This window comes from Ammospiza nelsoni, chromosome 3 (genome assembly GCF_027579445.1).
Source record: "Ammospiza nelsoni isolate bAmmNel1 chromosome 3, bAmmNel1.pri, whole genome shotgun sequence".
Classification (NCBI taxonomy): domain Eukaryota; kingdom Metazoa; phylum Chordata; class Aves; order Passeriformes; family Passerellidae; genus Ammospiza; species Ammospiza nelsoni.
In genome coordinates, this window is record NC_080635.1 from 46,745,120 (window position 1) to 46,762,265 (window position 17,146).

Consider the following 17,146-nt stretch of genomic DNA (forward strand, 5'->3'; position numbering starts at 1 on the left):
CTGTTAGCCCAGGTTGAGTACTCTATCTTGTTTGAGAGGTGCTGGCTTTGTCACCTGCCTGCTCTTGTGCCGTGGTCTTCCCCATCATCCACCTTTGTAGATAATTTTGGCATGTGGATTTTTTGTTTTGGTAGAAGATATGTGGTAGAGTCCCACATAATTGAAACAAGAAGGAAAATAACACTTGAAAAATACTCTTTTGAGAAAATGCCAATGCATACAACTGCCATTGTTAAACAGCACTGAAAAAAAATATATGAATCCTGAAGCCAGCTGGATGTAAAAAAATCTGTAAAATAATTGCAAATGAAGTATCTGAGCAAATATCATTGCAGTAGTTATAAGAGAATATGTATCCATCACTTTCTGCATGGTAATGATGTAGAACAGGCTCTTTTGTTATTGTTGTTTTAAAAGTATGCTTTAAACAGCAGTGAAACTGTATTTTAAATAAGGAACATTCAGTTTTAACTTCTTCTGTGTGTGATTATCTTTTGACTTCTTTTTTTTTTTTTTCCTTTAAGATCTTTATGGTTATGGCAAAGTCTTTCATCAGCCGATGGTATAATGGCCTGCCAGTTGGATGATACACAGCCGTCTGAAACATGGTATATACTTCTCCTCTGCCATGCCCGTGGTGAGTTTGCTTCTGTACATTTATATTACATGCTTCAGAGAAGGAACTGAAACCTAAGTTCAGAAATAACTGTATAGAACTGAAACCTAAGTTCAGAAACAACTGTATAGAAACTTTTCTTTTTTTTGGATGAATTTAGAGCTATGCAAAAATTCTGATACTCAACTTGAAATGTTGTCTTTCCCTTCAGCTTGAAAGCATCTTCACCTTCATTTAGTGTGTCTAGTTCAAATTAGATTCCAACCAAATGTTCTTTTTGGTCAGACACGTACTGCGATGTATTTAGGAATAAGATAACTGTAACTGTGTTACAAATATACTATAAAACACAGGTAAAGGAAATAATTGGAGAAAATATTTGGAAATAATTGGTCAGTTGTGGTTTTTGTGCTGCTTCTCTGTTTTGTACCTACAATTAATTTGATTACAGTATCTCTGAGCACTGTTAAGTATTGTATAATCAATAATATTGAAAGCAAGGCTCCTCATATTATAACTGAATTATTGCTTCTGTGTCTAGACATACAATAATGAGATCCAAAGCATTCATTGTTCATTTGGCTAAACACATTGACAAACTAAATTTGGGTATCAGAAATGTTCCACTGACTACTCTTTAACACACCAGAAATTGCAGCCCAGTCTTCTCTCCAAAAATCAGGTTGAGCAATTGAGGTTTAAATCTTCACTCTCTCACTCTTCTCCTTTTCGAAGGTTTAGATATAGTTCTTATGCCAGAGATTGGTTATGAATGATACTGAATTCTCTGGAATAGTTGCTTAGCCACTGTTGAAATTTGCCTGTAAACGTTTGTTACCCTAAATTTGCGTCTACTGTTTGGGTTAGAAAAGATATGATATGAAAGGTATCTTTCCTCTTCTGCTCCAGATTCCAGAGTTCTTAGAAGGATGCAGAAGTAGCGAAAAAAGTAAAGAGAACAGAAGAGGCAAATATTAATTTGCCTAATAACATAAGGCATTTAGTCAAGGCTGTTCTTAGTACATGCTTAATTGCTGTAATGAACTAAGATAGCAGCGATGCAGTTTCTAGGAGCGCACTTGGTAATAGAAGGATGTGTTTAAATGTCCCATGTAAGTGGATAGAGATGTTCACCAGCAGAACTGGCTACTATTATTTTTGGTGAAAATGGGTGTTTACAAAGAGAAATGGACAGCCATGTAGCACATTTTCTCATCCTGTGGAGGGCATTTTCTGCCTGCTTCGCTGTTACCAGTTTCAGCTGGCTTTGTATTTCAAGTTTTCCACCTCCCAGGTAGTAACCATTGTTGGGCAGGATGAAACAAGAAAGCTTTTCAAATATGACTGCTTAGCAAAAGATTTTGAGAATATAGAAACTATATGTGAGATTGAAATGAAAGCAACTTTTGAGATACTTTAGTTGTGACTAGTTGAATGTAATCTCTCTGGAAGAAACAATTCTCTCTGCAAGCAGGCAGACTTAAGATTCAGAGCAGGCCTTGCAGCTTGGCAGATAAGGCTCAAAGAATAAGATTTAGAGTTTAACACGTAAACATAGTATGGTAATGTAGTGATTTTTATAGGTTGTGTAGAAATGTTATAAGATATACATGCTGTAGTAGATTGGTTAATGAGAATTTGCATATTCAACACTGAAGACGATTTATTGTGTTGTAACGGGAGCTTCGCCCTCTTTTTTGCTTTTTTTTTGTTCTCTCTTGTTGCTCACTCTCTGTGCTCTCTTATCTCTCTTCTCTCTTATTTTTTTGCTCTCTCTCGTGCTCTCCTTTTGCTAAGCAGTCGTATTTGAAAAGCTTTCTTGTTTCATCCTGCCCAACAAACCATAAAACTCTGAAACCAGGGAGCCAGACAGGCAGCAAAAAGAGCATCACATTGCTTGTTTCCACCTGCAAATTTTGAGGGCACAAACCTGATATTGTTTGATGGGTTATCCAGCACCTGTTGGTTCTGCAAAGCATTGATCTGGGTATTTATTGACTTCTGCTTGCTCTCTAACTAAGCTTTGTGTTTCCAAATTAGCAGATTTGCTTCAAAGACTTGAACTTTTCCCTTTTTTCCATATCAACAATGTGCCATACTTTTCTGAGCCTGTTTATACATCCTGAGTGTGCACTGATTCATCATGAAGTCAGGGCTTTGTGACAAGTCTCATGGAAGATCCAACTTCTTTAAACAGAGAAAACTGTCTATCCCATATGTGTAAATGCTGTAGGATTATGTCTCCTTCTGTAGATCTCTTCTCCACTACATTTTATTGCCATTTTACTGCATTTATTCCTTGTGTCCACCAGTAGGAGAACAAAATCCATTCTAATCCACTGTGTTTCCCTTGAGGGCAGACTTCAAAAAAAAAAAAAAAGCTTTGATGACATCTTCAGTTGTTTAAGAAATGTCATTATATGTTATTATACCTTGTCCTGACACCTTAAAAAACACTGCTTTGGCATTCTTGTTAGACCTGTTCCTCTTTGCAGTCAAAATCTTCAAGCAAAGAGAATGTACCTTGTGTAATGGCATCCTCACACTCCTCTCACTTCTCTATTCACTCAAGGCTCACACAGGCTCTCCAATGGCCAGCAAGTTACTCCACTGCTTCTTTCTAACCAGAAGAAAGCTAAGGTGGGCATCAGGAAGTAAACTAAATGCCATCACACAGGATGTGAAACCTAGAGGATTTTTTAGCCTTACCCACAGTAGCTTGCAGAATGATATCTAGAGGATAAGTAAGCTTTTCTCATCAAATTCAAACCCTATGAGAGAGAAAACAATAATCAAGCAGTAGTATATATTTAAAATCTGTAAAATAATAATAATAACAATGTTTCTAGTTTGTTCCCAAATCCTATACCCTATTAGATAGACCAGGGAAACCTATTACAGGTGTCCTATTACTATTAAGTGAGGCTTTTAGAGGGCACAATGGGATTTGAGAACTTGTGGGAAAATGAAATAGAATCTCTTATAAGAAAGAAGAACTTTAAATACAAAATTGTATGTCATTCTGTGGTTGAGTGCCTTCTGATTTTCGTTCTGCTTTCGACCAACTGATTCCAACTTTAGTAGGGGTTTTTCGTTGCTGGAAAGCACTGAGGTTTAAAAAAATCCTAATAAACCAAACCCCAAACAAAAAAAAAAAAAAAAGCAAACCCAAAGCCAAACAACAATAAAAATGTAAATATTAATTTTCTGCTAGATATTGAGAAAATTCAGATGGTATTTTAATTTTGAAAATATTTTATTAAGGTATTCAATATACAAAGTCAGCACTGGGTGAAAAAGAAGCCATAGAGAACAGGAGCCAGGTGCTATTTGGGAGATGTTTATGTTAATTGAAAAGAGAATGTATAAAACATTAAAGGTCAGGACATCTACAAACAATTTTTGTTTCAGGCCATATGTTAAGTTATAAGAATAACAAAGGAATTTTTAATATAGAACTGCCTTCATTTACTTGGAAGACTGAATAATTCTAGAAAGCTCAATTAAAAAAGGAAAAAACACCAGAAACATAGCAGGTATTCCTAATGTTTACCAGCTATATTTTCTATAGACAGACACTTAAAGAAACAATAGCAGCTGCTGCTAAGTAAGATTACAATTCTAATACCTAACTTGAAGAAATGGAATAAGAAAAAAAGGCAATGAGAAGAAAGCATGGAAAAAGTCTAGCCCTGTGTCTCAGTTTCTCAACCCAAAACAGTCTGTCAAAAATAATGTATTGAAACCTCCTGTAGCATCAATGAACAATGGACGCTTGTGTTTTGTCTGTTTCTGCTTCTGACCTCTTGTTTCAGCTTTCAGTGCTGGAGGCTCCTCAGGGTTTGCAGATGGTATTGTAACTGAAGTGATCCATTCTAACTCTAAATCATAATTAAGAAGTATTAAAACCAGTTTTTATTATTTCCATTGCTTTCTACCTATAGTGGCAATATTCAGGGTTCTCTAGACTGCCATAGATTTTGCTTAGAGCATTGCTCTATCAGAGTTCACACTGAGGATTCAGTGAACTTGGGTCCATCTTTGCCACCTGCCCGTCTGGCTGTCCAAACACATCATGGGCGTTGTTTGGATGACAGATTAAATGGCATGGCAGGTACACTGAAAAAATAAAAATGAAGCATGTATTATTTATTAAAGTGATCCTTATCCTACTGAGATATGTCCTGAACTGAGGCAATAGAAACAAAGAAATAATCTAACATTTGTCTTGAAAACATCTGGTTTAGGTGAACTTAAACTCATGTTGCCTCAGTACTAAAGTACTGAGTACTGTGCCTCAGTACGAAAGTACATTCAAAGTAAGAGCTCCCCTTTGCCCTTGTTTCCCTACACCTTTATGTACTTAATTTTCAAGCTGTTGTTGGGATACTGAAGGACTGCACTGTGTCAAGAGTCTTGAATAAATTATGTCAGAGAAGCTTTGAAAGCTACTGAGAAACTGGCCTCGAGGTTAGGTATTGGTTAAGAAAGGCCTGATAACTGAAGAGGCATTGCTGCTGATGTGCTTTGTTCTAATGATTTTCTATTAGTAGGGAGTCTTGATTAATGATTCTCTATCAGCATGTCCTGATAAACGTGCTAGTCAATGAATCAGTGTGTCATTCTATTTTCTCTTAAAGAGCATCCTTCTAATGTGAGTGTGACAGGAATTGGTTTTAAATGAACTGCTGCAAGCAATTTCTTTATCTGAATGGAGAAAATATTTTCACTTTCTGAAGTTTTGAATTCCTGCATAATTTTCTTCTGAATTCATTAATTATTTGTACCAAGTAACTACTTCTGTGAGATTTTTGCATTTAAAAAACATACTAAGCTTTTAAAACTGCTCTGAATCAGAAGAGGTTCTGTGGTAATCTTACTGTTGTGTTTAAATTCTATTCTCTTTTAGCTGCAGCAGGCTCTTCAAAAAGAAGCTGGGTCTAAAGCTTGAGCAAGCTTGCTTGAAAATATATTCAATGTATGAATATTTAATTTTTAGCTTTTCTACTGTGCTACTGTAAAAAAGCAACAGCAGCTATTTTCTGCAGAAAACTGAGCTTGCCCATTTTGTTAAGATGAAAAAAAACCCCCGTAAGCAAACACTAGTAAACTGATTATTTTTTTAAATTAGAATATTAATCTAGTTTTTTGTGAGTTTTCTCATTAAAAATAGTACAAGAATATAATGAGTGCTTAAGAGACCTGTTTGGTTTGGTTTGGTTTTGGTTTGTTTTTTTTTTTTTTTTTAATAGCTTGCTATGAAGGTAAAGTTTCCAATGGGTAACCAAGATGTGGTACAGAACTTGCAGAGCTATCCAGCACGTTATCAGTTTGATAGGGGAGTGAGGATCCTGGAAAGCTGGAAGTGTTTAGCTGGTGTGTGAACAAGCAGAGCTGTATCGGTGATGAGCTGCTTGTGATGCACAAGCAGCCTCAGGGTTAAACCTTGTGGAACTGCATGAAATTGGTGCTGCTAACCCAGTCAAATACCATTTGGAAGGGAGAGGTGGCTTATTTTGGACACTCAGTAGCTGAGGTCACTGGTTTGTGGTCTCACACTGGCACACTCACAGCACTGAAATACGTGCCCAGGTGACCTGGCCAACATCACTTTTGTCCAAGTCTGGAGGCCAGGAGATGCCAGCAGCTGCATCCTCAACACTTCTCTTGGGTTCTTCTTGGTGGCAACAGATGAGTGCTAGGGATTCACCAAAGAATTTTGCTTACTTCAGCCTGTGTAAGTGCCAGGCAAATCTGCTGCCAAATGCTCTTTCCTGTTTCTCAGGGTGGCTGGGCTGGCAGGAGGGGACACATGGCATTTTGTGTCCCCTCTCCTGCCTGCATGCACTCCTGACTTGCACAGCAAACAGGTTTGCAGTGTAATGACTTACACAGTTTCAATTCTGAATACCTAGCTTGAGAAGATATGCTAAATTCTTACAAGAAGAGGTGAGAATCTAAATCTAAACTTGGGGATCTAATTACCTAGGATTAGTCACCCAAAAATATGTCTAGAAAGTGGAACTTTGTATCTTCTAAAGATAAACTAAATATTCACATCTCCTATATGCTGGGCATTGACTGTTGGAATCAGGTGGTGCCTCCAATATCTCTGAGAAACTTGAGTTTGATAATTCCCAGGTTTGTCACAGAATAGATTCAATAGGGACTTCTGGGGAAAAAAAAAAAAAGAAGTATGCTGCTCAAAGAAATCTATTTTTTTTACTTTTTCTTTCATATATAGTAGGTAGAGTTTCTTTCTGAAGGTTTATTATTTTGAAGCTTTGTGTTATATAAATTTAGATGCTGGAAATAGGTTTTTATACTGGTATAATTCTGAAATAAATAATATGATAATGAGATATTTAAAAACTCTTGTCCAGGACCATTGTCCACCTGGATGAGGGCAGATGTGGCTTCTGCCCTTGCCAGGGCTCCTGTCCATCCCTTCCACACCTGGTCCCTGCTGATGCTGAGGGTTATTCTGTGACATGAACCCACCTTGGCACCCAGGGTAGGAGGTTTTTTTTTGGCTTAAACCTCAAGAGTACAAACATCTTCCCAGCTTGGGACACTGCCACCAGCTTTGTCAGCACTCCCCCTCATTTGCTGTCAGTTGTTGCCTCTTGTGCAATCAGCAGGTCAACAATGTAGTTATTGAAAAATATAGCCTGCTGAAATTTGCCTTTATAATGAGGTAAGAATTAATTTTTCATTTTATTTTAATTATTGTCAATATATCAATGATGTTGTATAGTTTACCTAATAGCAGGGAATAGATATAAGTACGTGTACCCAAATTAAGCATAATATCTTAAGACTTATGTGAAAAGTGCCTTTGCAAAGCACAATGTGGAAAGCAGGTAAGAATCACTGCAGTTCTTGAATTCCAACTGATCAAATGCATATGATGTCTATATCTCCTCTAACTGATTATTCTTGTAGCCGGCAATAGCAAAAACGGTGCAAGAAGGAAACTGGTAAGAAGATAGAGCTTCTGATAAGCAATTTATATTTCTCAGCTCAGGGAAACAAAATCTAGGCATTCAGAAACTAATTAGGTGCTTGAGAAGGGGAGGAATAAGATTCATAAGTTTAATTCATGTTGTTACAACAGGCATCTGCCGTTCAATTTTGCATTCATTGCTTTGAGATGAGGTTTGTATTAAACCTGAGCAAATTTATTCAGAAATTTATGTAAGGCTCGGAGGTTTTTTTTTCTTTTATTGTTGTCAAATAATTTTCACCATCTAGATATTGGCAATTTTTTAGCTTGGATAGAAATATCTAAATTAGATCAAAAATATATTAGTGCAGATTTTCACAAGTATATCAGTTGTACTTCCTGATAGAATTACTAATGGTTTTTGATAATCACCTTTTCAGACTCAGTGGTTTCAGTTAAATGCCCTTCAAGATCCTTTTTTACCAGAAAATTAAAGTTGGAGTAACCCAGTTGAAATCCTGATGACTTTAAGGAGTATCTTTTGTGGTGTTGCTTTGGACAAAAGTATTTAGGTATACTTCTCTGCTTTTTGTAAAACTATTAATACTTTCTCCTATTAGCTTTCTTCTAATTTTATTTCCCTTTGTATTATACAGCTTTCTTGAGCTTTACATAAACATGTCTTCTAACTGTACTTTATGTGAATTGACTGCATTTTACAGCAGTTTTTAGCTACTAATTTGGGCTATACATTTCTGTGTATAAGCTTTCTCTTGGGAAAGTTTAATTTTTATGCTACATCATTTGCTTAAATGAGCCAGTAAATAGATTTAGTATTAAAAGTCATTCTTTTCCATGCTAATATGGAAACAATTTAGATGCTTCAGAATACTGATTTTGAATTCTTGGTACCATTGTCTTGATGAGACATGATATTCATTATTCTAAGAATTAACACATGCTGTCATATCTTAATTTCATTTCCTGTATGTATTTTTTGGTATGCTGTGTGTGTATATATATATATATGTATGTATATATATATATGTGTATATATATATGCACATACATAAGAAGAGGAAATAATAATTCAAATTTTACAGAGGCACTTTAAAAAACAGGTTGTTTTGGTGAGGGAAAAAAAGGAGAAAAGCAATTTTGGAAAATAACCTTTCATTTTAAATTTTGTTAGTTTTTTTTTTTTTAATTGCTCAATTTATCTGCAATCTGAAGCCAATACTGTGTATCTCTTATTTCTCAGTTCTTTATAATAAAGGAAGGATTCACCTGGTGTTTCTAGGTTGTCCATGGGGAGAGGCAGGCAACAGCAGAAGGCAATTCTTGTCTTACATCTGTCTTAGATACTTATCATAGAAGGGGATATATTACCCTCTGGATAATTGTCTGTGCATGCAATATTGTTATTTCCTATTTTAAAATGCAAGACCAAAATAAGCCTGAAGAACTCAATGCTTCCTATAGTTCATTTTATTTTGTTGGAGCCGCAGTAATTGCATCTCTCCAGCAACCACACTTGTTCAAATGGATTGTACATTTTAGGTACACAAGAGGTGTCTCAAAATTATAGGAACTCAATGGTTTGACATTCACACAAATTACCTGATGCATTTTTTATATATAAACAGAATGTTAACTTTATTAAAATGAGGAGTTTGTTTAAATAAATAAAAAAAATTCATGAGAAGCAAGACTTTTTGAACCATTTTCTACTTGTGCTGGAAAATGTTTACTCATATGTAATAGACAGTCTTCATTTCCTTTGCTCAGTGAAATGAATGTTTTGGTGCTCTGTTAAATAGTCTCTGTTTCAGCAGAGCAATGTGGGCATTTTAGTGGTGTGGAAATTATTTCCCATTGGAGAATATCTATTGCTCTATTTGGGAATTAAACTTACAGCCCAAGTCTCACCTTCAGCCAAGTGAAGTTAATGGCCTGACTCCATTATACAAGACTTTCTTGTCTAGTTCTAATTAATCAATGCCTTAGTTTAAAGCTGAAACATTTTGAGTAAGAGAGAACACAATGGTTTGGTTTAACTATTTGTACTAAGAAAATAAACTGTGTCAATTTGGGTTAACCAGATTTCAGCTTATATCTGGTGTTATAACCATTTTATAAGAATTTAAATTATTCAGTCTCTCATTCTGTTAATTCTTCCTCTAAGCTGTTCTGTTGCTTGGTTCTGGTGAGCAGCTGCTGTGTCCCCTCCTCCAGGTGGCTTTGCTTTGAGTGCTTGGAAAACATTATTCTGCTTACAAATAAGTAACACCACAAGTATATTTAAAATGTCTCATGGTCCACCTTATCCTGACTGAAAGATTGTTGTGTTTTTGTCTTTACAACATCAAAAAAGAAGAAATATTTTTTTTTATTTTAGAGAAATAATTTTATTTCTTTATGTGCTGCCCAGATACATAGCTATGAAAGAATGGCTGAAGGCTTTTGAGAAGAGAGGATTTGTGGGTGTTATTGTACTTAAGGGAGAGGAAGTGAAGGACCTGCCTCAAAGTGATAAATCCTGTGAGAATTAAGGCATCAAACTTTCCAACAACAGCCTGAAGCAACACATTAGCATCTACAGCAGGTGACGGCAATGATTCTGAAAAGCTCAGATTAAATGAATTCAGGTGCTGATGTTAGAAAATCTGGTCTCTGAAGAATAGTTCTCGTTACTATGGAAAGTTGTTCTTGCCAAAAGAGATTTGAAGGTAATTTAAGTGCAAGTCAGCTTTATGTTGACTCCAAGCAAGGCCATAAAATAATTGTGTGTAGGATTTAGTTCTGAATGTGAGTCAGCTGTGGAGCAGGAATACTCACTGAATTTCTTTTGTTTGGCAAATGCACATACTTGAGCTGATTCAAGCACAATTTCACCATCTTTGTTAAAGTCCTAATATGTATTTTTTTGTAACCAGAAGAACTAGATCCAGGGGAGACATGATTCACAATGGGTGACTTAATTTCTGCGTTTAGGATGGACAGGGGGCTGCACATGGGGTGATGTGGTCCAGTGCTCCCAGGCTTTTGTGGGTGACACAGGTGGAAGAAGGAGGGTGCATGTAACTGTGGGGTTATCCATGGGGGGACTGTGTGCATCCTCTTCTGTTACATACATGTCTGTGATCCTGAGCAGTTTATAAGATAACAGCTAATTCAGGGTCATTGTTATTTCAGAGTATAAATAATGCTGTCATATTAGCATCACCTCAGTGAGTATTATGAGACTGCTAACATTGACTTCTCCCTCTATTTGGTTCAAGAAAGCCATGAACCTTACTTGTAAACTGTTTTATGTGGCTGCTTCTATATCACATTTCTGTGAACCATATAATTGTTTACAGAGGTTTTTGATTATGTTTGACTTTCATTTTTGCTCCTAGTGTTCTATGCATTTTGGACTAAATTCATGAATATACAGAGTGTGATTACTGATAAGCTCCTAACTGTTTGAAGGACTGAAATAAACTTCTTTTACTTTTCCTCTCCTTTTTCTCTCCTTTTACTTAAATTTGTCCTGTAGGACAAGAAAGTCAAAGCAAGACACCAGTGTTCATGTGCAAATTTATCATCTGGTTATTCTGCTGCAAAGAATGCTTTAGTTTGAATGTGTTGATACAAAACACTTAAAAAGCTGCCTGCACTTGGTCTGGACTAAATTATTGGAAGGAATTATCACTTCTCAAACTTGATGAACTATAGAGCTATAATATTTTTTTTTTCCAAATTCTCTAATTTACACTTAAGCTTTCATTTTCCTGATGTGATAGGTGAAAACTGAACTAAAAGAAATGTTTCTGTGATTGACCATTCCAGCCAGGAACAGCATTGGATCTCTAGACTTGAGAAAAGCTCATTCCATACTGCAACTGAATGTCCTCCCCATTTCCCTCCTCCCCTCTGTCTGAGCCCCAGGCAGCACAGAGATCACTATCTCCCAGCAACATTTTGCCCATCTCTACCCATTCTTAGGAACTGTGAAGTTTTTGGAAACTGAGGTTCTTGTAAGTTTCCCATGTCCATGTTAATTTTTTGCAGTGTTCCAAAATAATGTTAAATTCTGTGAATGCCTTTTTCACCACAGTAAATCTACCCTGCTTTTCCATTAAATTAACTGTAAAATTATTCTGTTTTTCCCAGAGAGGGTTGTTGTGTTACAACAGTCAAAAACCAATGAACCATCACTTTTACCCCCACCCATTTAGTCTTGGTGGGGATTGCAGTGTAATGGACCCATTATCCATGATTAACGAATACAGTGTGAATCTTTGTGTGCCACCCAGATTGTGTCAGGAATTGTTTGAAGCATAAGAAGTAAGAGCTTCAGAGTGCCTCTATTTTGGCAAAGGAATGTTGCTTCCAAATACGTGAGCACCTCTCTGTTGGCTGTAACCCACTTCATTTCAGAGATTATACTCCCCTGACTCCACTGAGAGCATGCTAGTTCCTGTGCCCTGGCACATGCTTGATAGAAAAAGGCTGTCATTGTTTCAGAGCGTCTCAAGGTGCAGGAAAATTGAAGGAAGAGGCATCTGAGGAAACAAAAAGCAAAGATAAAACAAGGCTAGCCATTGTGAAATGGTAGCTGTCCAGCAGAAGCTGACATTGAGGTTCCAAAGGCAAGCCCCATGGCATAGCATCATTTTATGACTTCAAGACTTGTAGCTGTTCATAGACAAAAAAAAAAGAAGAAAATTACTTAAAAGATAGAGAGGAAAAATGTTGCAAGAGGTTATTTCACTTCTGTGATATCTTCAAAAAGTTTGTCAGAGCTCTTTTGTAGCGTCATAGAAGTTTGGCAGATCCCTGAGATCTGGGGCAAACAAGGGTCTCACTGGGATGAGTGATAAACCAGCATTATGTCTACATGTCTGTCTGTTTTCACTACAGCTGTGGGGCTTGCTCTCTACTTATGGAGTGTATGGATACCTTCAAATGCATAATCCAGGAAATGAATAGGTGAGATTAATTTTAAACATCTGTGACACAGTGGAAAAAGCATGCAAATCACTTTAGCAGCTAGTTTGTGTGCTCTTGTGCATGCTGCAGGTATAAGTAGAGCAGAAATCAGGAATAAAGGGAGGAGGGGGGCATGTTTCTTTGGAAATCTCTTTCTTAGAAAGTAGGTCAAGCAGCTTCTGTCACTGTGATGTTTTGTTTATGAGGGAAAGGACAAAATGAAAATAATTTACTAGCCATGCTTGAGAACTGTCACCATCTACTCCTTTATGGAGTGCAGATAACAATAAGTGAGTGGTGTGTTAGGGCACAAGTTAAATTAGCAGTATTAATTAGCTGTCTGAGCCCTCTGCTGTTTTTCCTGCTGTGAGTCTTTTCTGAACACATCTTGTAGGTCATACAAAATATACTGTATATATATATATATTTCTTTATCTCTGGTTTATAACTACTTGCTCAAATGTGCAAAGTGCTCTGAGTAACTCTGCTGGGTTAGTCTGGTGTAGGGTCATGGTAGTTGTCTCAAAATCTTTGCGCTTCTCTGTGAAGATTTCATCACTTACTTTAATTTGAAAAGTTCAAGTGTGTGGGCTAGTATCAGCTGGCAGGGGGGATGTGCCGAGGGGATGTTGTGCAGACTTAGCACTGCTGTCCAGTGCAGCTCCTGTGCCCCTGTTTGCCACTAAGGCCTGATTGCTCCTGAGCTCACTCAGCACTAACAGCAGAGTAGTTACTTGAAGTATTTTTTGTAAGTCTGATTGTATTTAGTGATTTGACAAAATAAAGATTAAATTGATGACCGAATGAGGTTTACAGTGGGCTTCAATATGAATAGAAAGTCACCCTTCTTTTTTTGGTTATTTTCATGGACCTCTTCAGTATTTACTTAGTTCTAACTTTTCAAGTCTCTGCTTTATCTTTGCTTCTGCTTTTATACAGAAAAGAGACAGCAGGCTGTATTTTTACCTTACTTATATATGTATATAAACTGGTTTTAGCTTTGTTTGTTTTGACTAGTTGTTTTTCAGATTGTTTTGGCTTTTATTGGGATGCTGATTTAGGGTGGGTTTGTTGGGTGTTTTGGTTTGGATTTTTTTTTTCCTTAATGAAGACCAACACTTATTAAATGAAAGAGTAATTTTATAAATTATGTATAAATGTGTAGAGGGATAGAATATAAAGAAATAAAGATTGTGTAGAAAGTAATCTTACCCCTAAGGATTTGCAGCTGGGCCAATTATCAGAGATTAGGAACAGGCCTGACTTCAACAGGCCACAGCTGTAACCAGTGAGAAGAAGAGTGCTATAAAAGAGTGGGGCGGCTGGGTGAGAAGGGACCTGGAGTTAGTTGGATATTTTGTGAAGAAGAAAGAGTCAGTGCTGTGAGGAGATGCCCACAAAAAACACCAAGAAGGTATGAAACTTCTGTGATAGGTGACAATAGTATGGAACACCTGCAATAAGATGACAACGTAAATGTAGTTTGGGAGTTAGAAAAGAATCTCATCATCACTATTGCAATTGAACTCTGCAGCCACCTCTGCATATAGGTGATGTTCAATATAAATAATGAATTTATTAAATGAGTCATATGACCTTTTGCTGCTGAGCACCTCAGTATCTGAAGTTCCTCTTGCTAGATCTGTATGTGTACCATCAGTGGTTCGCAGGTGGCTTTTAAGAGTGTACCTGCTTCAGTAATTTGTCAGAGTCCAGTGAGACATGATGGCAAAGCAATGTAACAGGACAGATTTATTGTCAGCCAAGCCAAATCATGGCATAAGAGCAGCATTATTTTTCCATTTATTTATCCTGTTTAAGGATCCCCCTTTAAACAAGGCAATACAGAACTTGCCAGCTCTCCTACAGAAGGCATCAGGAAAAGCAGAATGGATAGTGTGCTGTCCCAAACTAAGTATTTTTCTATAGGCTGTCAGGATTTAGTAATCTAATCTGTTGTGTTCATGAGAACTGATAGAGTTAAGCACTACAGGGTAGGGCCAAGAGAAGAGTTATAAACAGAGGCTTTGCAGGACCGGGCAAGTCTATTGAAATCAGTCTTCTGAACAGTGAACAGAATCACAGCTGCCACAGTGGCAGAAATGGCTGGAAATCTCTCAGCACCTGAAAAGCATTTCAAGTGTCTTGAAACAAACAAACAAAAAAAGAACAGCTATAGATGTTAAAAAGATAGATGTTGAAATATATTTTTTAAATTTTCTTACAGATTTTAAGTGTTTTTAATCTGACAATAACCTTGCTGAAGGGTTGTTAAATTTTGGAACAGGCTGCCCAGGGAAGTGGTGGAGTCACCACCCTTGGAGGTATTTAAAAGACGTGCAGATATGGCACTTAGGGACATGGTTTATTGATGGACTTGGCAGCGCTGGGTTAATGACCACAGAGGTCTTTTCCAAACTGGGCAGTTCCTTAGAATCAGGGATGGTGGGTCTGTGTCCCTGGGCCCAGGTGGATAGCTGAGAGACATCCTGTGTCCCAGGGGCTGGTGTGAAGTGTTGCCTGGAGCCTGCTTCTCAACATCCTGTCCCAGCTTTTCCTTTCAGCTGCAAGATTCCTTACAGGCACCAGAGGTCTGTATGACCTGTGGCTCAAATGCATGTCATTTCATCCTTTCATCAGGAAGCCCAAAGCCTTGAACCAATTTCTCAATCACTGTTTCCCATCATACCTGCTAGAACAAGTGAGGATTTCATTGAGGGAAAAGGTGGGGATATTGTATATACCAGCAGTTACTCAAAATTTAAAGCATTTTTAATTAGACTTTTTCTTTCTTTTTAATTTTTTTAAATACAATAATGTTGAAGAAATTAAGGTGCTTTCAGCTGCAGTGGTGGAAGCATTGCACTTTCATGTGCTGCAAAATCAAGCACAGAATGTTGTTGATCTCTTAGATTAAAATGCCTATTCTCTAGTTTTAAAATGTCATTGATACAACAATTTGCTAAGATGTTCTAGCACTGCTTTACAGAGCTGTGACATTTTGCATTGTAAAATACTGCCTGAAGCAGGGAGTTATTTATTATCTCATCCCTCTAAGATGATAACCAGTGCAGAGGTTGTCACTCAAGGTGCAGATTACAATATGTAACAAAAATTATTTAAATTGTTTCTGATGTGTTTGAGCAAGAGATATAAAATATGCTAACAAAAATAAAGCCAGGTTTGTTTTCAAAGAAAATTGATACTTCATGTAACACTCACGTTTCAGAAAATATGATCAGAATTGTGACAATAATGTTTCTTCTTTTCATCTGAAAGATATGTAAAAATTTAGGTACACAGGCAAAAGTGGTGTTGATGTCTTTGTTTTGTTTTGTTTTTTATCCTATCCTCAAAGCACTAAGTCTACAGAAATTTTCTGTAGATTGTATCTTCAATTTATTCAATTTTTTTCTTTTGTCTGCAACTTGACACAGGGTAATTTTAACACCGAAATGTTAAAAGCATTTTCAGGGAATAATTAATGCATTTTTATTGCTTAGGTCAATGGTGAAAAGGAAAGAAATTTGCCAGACCTGGGTAGTTATTAAAAGGTAGTGTCAACTTGAATAATTTTGTGAAGGGTGCACACATCCTTCATGGCTCTAAAGCCTGCAAGCTGGACAAAAATTGAGGATATCCTTCAGGTTTCAGTTTCTGCCTTTCTTTCTGGTCTTGGTGTCAGTGAATGACATTGCTGAACTTTGAATGCTCACAATATTTTCTGCAAAAAGAAATTTTTATGCTTGTCAAATTTGGAAGCATACCTGAGCCATGAGTGGGGCTGAGAGGTCTCTCTGACCCTATTAATATGTTGTAGAACATCTTGTCTACCTGGATTTACCTGAGTCAAGAAAATTATTGTGTTCGTTTTCAATAGCTTTGCTCATTTTTAAAATAGCTTTGCATTTCCAAGGCATAACTGGCCGTACTGTGACTTTCTCTCTGAATTTCACCGGGACTGCTCATGTGTTTAAAATAAAACATGTGCCTAAGTGCTCTGGTGGCCAGGGGCCAGAGCACTCAACATGCTACAGGGCTGAGCCCACAGTGCATGCTGCTTTAATGTACAGTCTTCTGTAGCCCAGGAAAAACCAGGATTAACTCTATAGGAAGTGTCACAGAAGTATACGGAAAATATCTCGCTACGTGGAGGGTGGCTCAGGCTCCTGAGCAACAGAAGCAATGCCAATTCCTTTTCAAGTTGTATTCAAATGAGGTGCATTTTGTGGCTAATGAATTGGTCAGTTAATTTTCTCATCGCCGTGTCTGAGCTTGTTCCTGCCACTGAACAGTCTCTTATTTTTTCACACGTTGTTGAAGATGGCATTAATTTAGCCTTCTTTCCTGTTATAAAGCTTTAAATGCCTTCACATTAATGTCTAATAAATGTTATTTGTGGTTTAATCTGCATTATTGTTGCTGAAGAATCAGAGGGAGCAGGTGGGAGATCTCCATTCTCTGTCTTCTCATTTACACCACAGAGACATTCCAGGATCCTTATCACTAAAGCAATTTGTGTGGGATTTTTCCCCATGGTAATAGTGACATAAAGTGGGAAATACTTCAAACATGCATTTTGGCAAGTATTCTTTGGTAAATAAGTC

At 37.0% G+C, this 17,146-nt stretch overlaps 1 protein-coding gene across 1 annotated transcript in view; it reads left to right on the top strand.

Annotated features, from left to right (window-relative positions):
• The first annotated feature begins 578 nt into the window (after positions 1 to 578).
• The window catches only part of CHRM3 (cholinergic receptor muscarinic 3), a 180,719-nt gene continuing 164,151 nt past the window's right edge, over positions 579 to 17,146 (top strand). The window contains exon 1 of the mRNA XM_059468611.1: positions 579 to 634. The gene's annotated coding sequence lies outside the window, so the exon portion shown is untranslated. The remainder of the gene's footprint in view (positions 635 to 17,146) is intronic.